A 6983-nucleotide genomic window follows, 5' to 3' on the forward strand; every position below is an offset into this window, starting at 1 on the left:
TAGCTACGCGCAATTAAGACGGCTAGAGCTAATAAATATACGTCGTTAGGTATAGCGAGAGTTGGTATACCGCCGTTAACCTTATAACTAGAAGAATGGGTTAATAGAGTTATTAATACGCTAGTATCGCCATTACTAGCCTTACCTGTTCCACCTAATAGTATATTAGAAGGTATTTAACGTGCTATAAGATAGCTTAAATAAGCTTATATCTTAGGAGTAAACGTCGCTAGGTATAGTCCTAATAACAGCTAGTTAAATATCCAGTAGCTAATTATTAATGTATTAGATATATAGAAAAGTGCTACTTTTAGTTAAAAAAGATAAAGGTAAAGGCGTAATAGTTTAGAGCCTACTACCCCATTAATACGTCGGTTGTTATTAGTAGAGAGAGATTTAAATACAGATAAAATACTAACCTTTATACCTGTTTTAAAGAGAGGGCGTATAAGGCATGCGACTTTAAAGGGTAATAAAAACTTTCGTATTAAATATATTTAATTGGCCTAGGAGTTTATAGGAGTTCACAGGGGATAGTATATTATTTTTAATTAGCCTAGGAGTTCGTAGGAGGTTGTAGGAGTTTGCAGGAGATAGTATGTTGTTTTTAATTAGCCTAGGAGTTTGTAGTAGTTTAGAAAATTAAGAATATTAAAGTAAATATAAATTAAAATTAAAATTTCGTTTAATAATATCTTTAACCTTATAAAAATTTCTTTTTTATACTTATATCTATTAACCATCTCCTATTAAAGCTTTTTTTTATTAATAAAAAGCTTTTAAAATGTCTCCTCCTACTTTCTAAGTGCGTGCGCACCCCCCTAACGTCCTCCTTAATAAGGAGAGAATACTACGGGCTACAGCCCTCCTTTATTATCGCTAGCTTCGGTCTAGTAGAATTTATATTAAGACATAATTAGTATTAGAACTCTAACTATTAACTATAAGATATAACTAACTGGATTTAATAGGCGCCCTTGCCCTCGCCCTTGCTACTATCCTCCCCCCCTAGTAGTAGCAGCAGCAGCGACAGCAGCAGTAGTAGCAGCACTACCACTACCTCCTCCGCCGCCGCCGCTGCCGCCAGTGCTACTGCCGCTGCTGCCGCCTACCGCCGCCGCCGATAATAAGGATAAGGATAAGGATAAGGATAAGAATAAATGGTTTGGTGGTAGGGAGTTAAAAAAGGAGCTGTAAGTATTAATAACTATATAGTATATACTTAGCTTATATATATTTATAGACCACCACCACTATTACCATTACCAACCCTAGCCCTAGCCCCGGCTCCGGCTCTAGCTTCCGCCCTAACCCTTCCCCTACTACCTACCCTCCCGCTACCTACCTTTACTACTACCAGGTTTGCCCTTACCCAGCGCGCTAACCCCGTCTACCTACTGTGGGCTTAGGCCCCCTATAGCAAGATAACTACTATATACGCCCCTACCGCCTAAGGTAAATAGTAGTCGCAGTTAGCGGCGGGGTTAGCGGCTATAGGGCCGAATAAGCAGAGAGACTAGGGCTATATTAGCCGGATAATAGAGACGGAGTTAGGGGTGGAGTTAGTAGGTGGTAAGCAATGCACTGCCTACTAAGCCTTAGGCGATAAGTATTAGGTATACTCTAAAAAGGGTATATAGCAGGTAAGCAGGCCTAGGAATACCTACGCTCGCTACTAAGTAGCGGCCCGCTCTAGCGGGTGTAGCCTCTTAAAGCATAGGCGTAAGGACCCTAAGGATCCCTTACCCCCACCTCCTAGGCTAAGGTCTTTAGCGGCGTATAAGCCGTCTAATAGTCCACCACTAGGTCCTGGCAGTAGTGGCATTACAGCGTAAGGGGAAGGGGGGTAGAGGTAAAGGGAGGGGTAGGTTAGCGTTATTTTCTAGCACTCCGGTATACTAAAGTAGCAGCTTTTATAGCATATTCTTTATAGGTAAGCTTTAATCCAGTTGTGTTAATCTAAGGGGTAAAACCCAGTTAATAACACTATCTAGTGCAGGCTTAACTATAAGGCATCCTTTATAGGCAAGCTTTAATCTAGCTATATCAATCTAAGGGGTAATTTTAAACGACGGTACTATTTAGTGCGGGCCTAACTATAAGGCGTTATAGAAGCCCTAAAGTTACCTAGTAGGTAGTATAAGTAAATAGTAGTTAAATACAGTTACCGGGTTCTATTATTATCTTATATAAAATTTCATATAAAAGTTTATACACAAGTTTATATAATCTAGGAGTTTATAGGAGTTTATAAGAGTTTATAGGAGTTTAAGGATTAAGTAAATTTAACCTAAGAAAGTTACTACTAGTATACTAGCTTAGAGCATTGATAAATATAAGCATTTAATTTGTCTAAGAGTTTGTAGGAGTTTATAAAAGTTTATAGGAGTTTAGAAATTAGTTAGCCGTCCTAATTCCTATAAGGTTAATCGTCGGATTAATAACCCTATCTAACCCCTCTCTAACCTAGTTAGCATAGTCTTCTATATTAGTAAATCTATTAGTATTATTAATAGTCTTAAAAGGATACGACCCTCTAATTACATTTAATTGTTAAATATACTATTAGTTAAACTAATTAACCTTATCCACTAGCACCCTAATACCTTCTTATAAGATATTAGAAGAATTAAAGAACTTTATACTAGCTAATTACTTAGTACTCCGCGGTTTAGCCAAATCTAAAGTAAAGAGAGTATAAGTAAGTAAAAACATATCCAGTAATACTATAGTAGTAGTATAACTCCCGGGCATATGCTCGCTAAATATAGCCTTTAGTCTTTTACATAAAGTTCTAACCTAAGTATTTAATAGACATACTTAGTTAAATATAATATCCGCATTATAGGTTAAGTTCTTATAATACTTTATTTCAATCTTATAGCTACTATTAAGATGCTTAAGCCTAAGGTTAATTGCTTTGTGTATAGTTGCCCTACTAAGCCAGTTTATAAGCCTAGAGAATAGTATTACATGCTATAACTTAGGCGTATTTACTAGGGAGAGATTCTACCAATAGAATAACATCTCGCGGCTATAGTTATGCTAGGACGCGCTAAAAAAGTAGATAATAAGAGGGTTAATAAAGTGCCTTAGCATACCTATATCTATATATTTAACAGCATACCAAATAGATAAAAATAGCTTAACCTCTTAAAGCATACGATATATTATCCGGAATTTAATATCGTTATATAGTTGCTTAGTAGAACTATTGCCATTCTATATATCTAATATAAATGCGGCTAGATGGACGTCTTCCACAAGTTTTAAAAATTAATCCAGTATAAGGGAATTAATAGCGTTAGTAACGTGGTCTATTCGCTTAAAGAAGTCTCTACTAGAGGCAATAAGGTAACCCCTACATCGCATCGCCGCGTAAAATAATGCAACTACGCGCGCTATAAAGCCCTGCGCAATAATTGGTTCTATTAGGTAGTATTTAGCATTCTCCTAACTACACTAACTGCGGCCCTATATAGTAGTATTAGCCTATAGGCAATAATAAGCCTCCTTTTTAGAAAGAGTGGGTGCCTAATATATACGGATAATAGTATTTAGTAGGTTTATCTGGAAATGGAACTATATAGGTAAACTAAAAAGCTAATCCCGTCGGTTATATAGTCAGCGTGCCTAGGTTTACTCATTTTTAACAGCCCTAATATAGCGTGCTATAAGTTAGTCTCTATAGATAAGCTAAAACTAATTATAAAAGTCGTTATAGATAGCCCTAGCTTTAGTAGGGTCTTCTAGTGCCTATAAACTAAGCTAATTTAGGAATATACTTTTATGGACGCTATATATACCTTTAATAGTACCCTCGTCCTTAAATATAGCCCTAAATTGCCAGAACTTAGTCTTATTCACGTTAAGATAATATATACTTAGCATTTTAGGATAGTAATTACTATCTCTAAATATAGAAGTAACGCTAGCTGTATAAATTCTCTTAATTATATCTAATATAAGGCTTTATATAATACTTAACTTAATCCTACTATCTTTACTAGATATACTAGGGGCAGCTAATATATCTTTAAGCCTAAGGGGTATTATTAGATTATATATAGACTAATATAAACCCAAAGTTGGTAGCTTAAGGCAAAGAACAATAGCCGCTATTGTTATTGTTCGTACTAACTTAATAGCACAAGTGAGTTGTATCTACGGGCACGAAATACATATAGTATCGTATGCTTGTTTAGATGGTGACTGTCGATTATATAAAGCAGACTACGTGGTCTATATACTAATGCACCTCCCCCCTAATTAGTTAGTGCTTTATAAGTGCACCAGACGCGTAAGCGAGTAGTTAGTGCACTAAACGCGTAAACGCGTACCTAGTGTACCAAACGCGTAAGCACGCGTTTAGTATAACAGGTGCTGTAATTATACACTGGCAGTACTTAAAAAATGAAACCACCTATATACAGCCTCCGTAATTACTTTAATAAAACCATAGAACACAAAGAAAAATACATAGGAAATCTCCCTAAGGTGCCGTCTAGGCTGCCTTCTAAACGGTGCCCTAAGCTAGCCATAAGTTCTACTTACGGTCCGTAAAATGAACCGTACGGCCTTTTAACGGGCAGTAGACGAGCTATAAGTTAGATTTTAAGGGCCGCTAAGGCGCTAGTGCTAAGCGAACCAATGGCGATTTTCTATCCCAGGGATAGAAAATCGTAATTGGTTAATTTAACCACCCTATAAAATTCGGCAGGTCACGTAAGTCCACCAAATTCCACTATAGCTTTCTACTGTTTTCCACCTATACCGTATAACGAGCCGTACGGCCTTCCAACGGGCCGTAGACATACTATAGGTGCTCCGTTAGTCCCGTTCTACCTATTTTATAACTTTTAGGTTAAGCTTATTTGTATTAATTAGGGTTTTAAGGGCTTAATACGGCTTTACCTTAGTTATAGCGTCCGCTAGGTTATCTCCACTACTAATCCATTTAACCTCCGTAATTTTACGTCGTTTATAGGCCTAATATAAGCACATTAGGTTAACTATAAGCCTCTTCTCTTATGTTATACCTAGTTTAACTAGGCAATCGTAAAGGGACTTTAAATTAGTGTATAAAACTAGGGGTAACTACTCCAGTTATAGAATCTTCTAGACCGTTAATTTAATTACAGCTGCTATATTAAATCTATAAGCTAGTATATATAGTTTAGAAGCTAGTACACTATAGGTTACTTATTTGCACTTAATTAAAGACTAGTATAGTATATTTACGTTCTAATTACGGTCTATAAGTATAATTACAAAGCTAATTTATAATAATAGGTCTTTATTATTAGCAAAGGAGGCGTCCGTAAATGCTAGTAGGCTAAGGGAATTTAGGTCTAGTGGTATAAAAGTAAGTCCCCTTACTGCATTATTAATTTACTACTAAATGCGCTTATTAAGCTACTTAATATTTTCTTCTTACAGATCTACTACCTAGGCCGTAAAGGATAAGTTATAGGCAGATTTGGGTTAGCAGACTATGGTAATATAGGCGCCTCTTATACGCTATACAGCGTATTAGTCCTTTATATTTACGGTCTTACGGGTCTCTCCGCGGGAACTAGTAAGGTCCGTAGGCTTTGCTATAATAAGCTTTAGGTTTTAAGCTTAGCGTTCCTAAGTTAGCTTAATTAGGTTNCCCTTTTATGTAATTAGGCCTCTATTAAACTTAATTAGATTCTACTTAGTTAACTACTCTTACGGCTTTACCAGGAACTTAGCCTTTTATAGTTTAGTTTCTTTAGCGTCTATAAAGGTCTAGTTTACTAGGAATAGGGTATTATCTGTTTAAAGTCTAACAATACTAAGGCCGTTTAATGGGCTGTATAGAAGGCAGGGGTCGTAGGTTAACTGTTCCATTTTAAGCTTACTAACATAATGCTGGTAGTATGTCTTAAACTAGTGGTTCCTAGCTTCTAGTACTCCGTAAAGAGGTTTTACAACCCATAAAATTATTCCTAGTTATAGGTTAAGCTTATAGGGTAGTCGTATAAAGATATCCCTACTTAGGTAGATATTAGACTGCATATAGGCTTGCGAGATATCCCATAAGTATAGGGCTACAGGTTTAGTTTGCTGTAGTCCCAGCGCAAGTGCAAGTATAATTTATTAGCTAACTCGTTAAATTATAGGCGATTACATAAGGACTAAGTCCTTTCCCTTATTGTTATAAGCTTATACGATAAGCCTTAATTTCTTAAAGGCTTTATTAGTACTAGGGTGCTTAATCTTATTAATAAAGCGTAAGTTAAATATACGGACGCCTTACGGGACGTCTTTCTCTGTTATAACTATAAAGATACCCTTTTTAAGTAGTCCGTTAATCTCTTTATATTATAAGTCCGTAAACAGGGTTTCCTATACTAGAACTAATATATCCATAGGCGGAGATTGCCTTACGGATATTCCTGCGGAGGTTAGGTAATTTTCTATTACGGTATTCTTAGTTATAGGGTGCTTTTAGGGGCATCCTTAACCACGCTTTATAGTAGGTTTAGTAGGTTTAGTGGGTTTCTAGGGGACTTTTAGGGTAGGCAAGGGTGCTTCTAGTTCGTCTAATTTGGCGGGTACTTCTAGTTCGTCTAGTTTAACGGGTACTTCCAGTTCGTCTGGTTTAATATCATAGGTATTTTCGGGCCGAAAGTAGGGTTTTACGGACGTGCTTCTAAAGCTAGTTAGCCCACTAGGAAGCTATACGCAGCACGTCTCATTTTCTACAGCTAGTAGATAATAAGGTCCATTCTAACTGCCGCTTTTACGCTATATAAGGACTTTAGAATTAAGCGGGAGGTTATATACTAGGGTCGTGTTAGGTCCGTTACGGTAGTACAGGGCGTTATTAATAGCTTACTTAGCCCATAGCTTAACTATTTTAGTTATTGCCTTCTATATTGCAGCTACTTGTTCCATAATAGACGGGGTAGGAGGGCCTAGGTTACTTATCCTTAGGTAGGCTCTATAAACTAAGA

Source organism: Cenococcum geophilum (genome assembly GCF_001692895.1).
Source record: "Cenococcum geophilum 1.58 unplaced genomic scaffold K441scaffold_1, whole genome shotgun sequence".
NCBI classification, from domain to species: domain Eukaryota; kingdom Fungi; phylum Ascomycota; class Dothideomycetes; order Gloniales; family Gloniaceae; genus Cenococcum; species Cenococcum geophilum.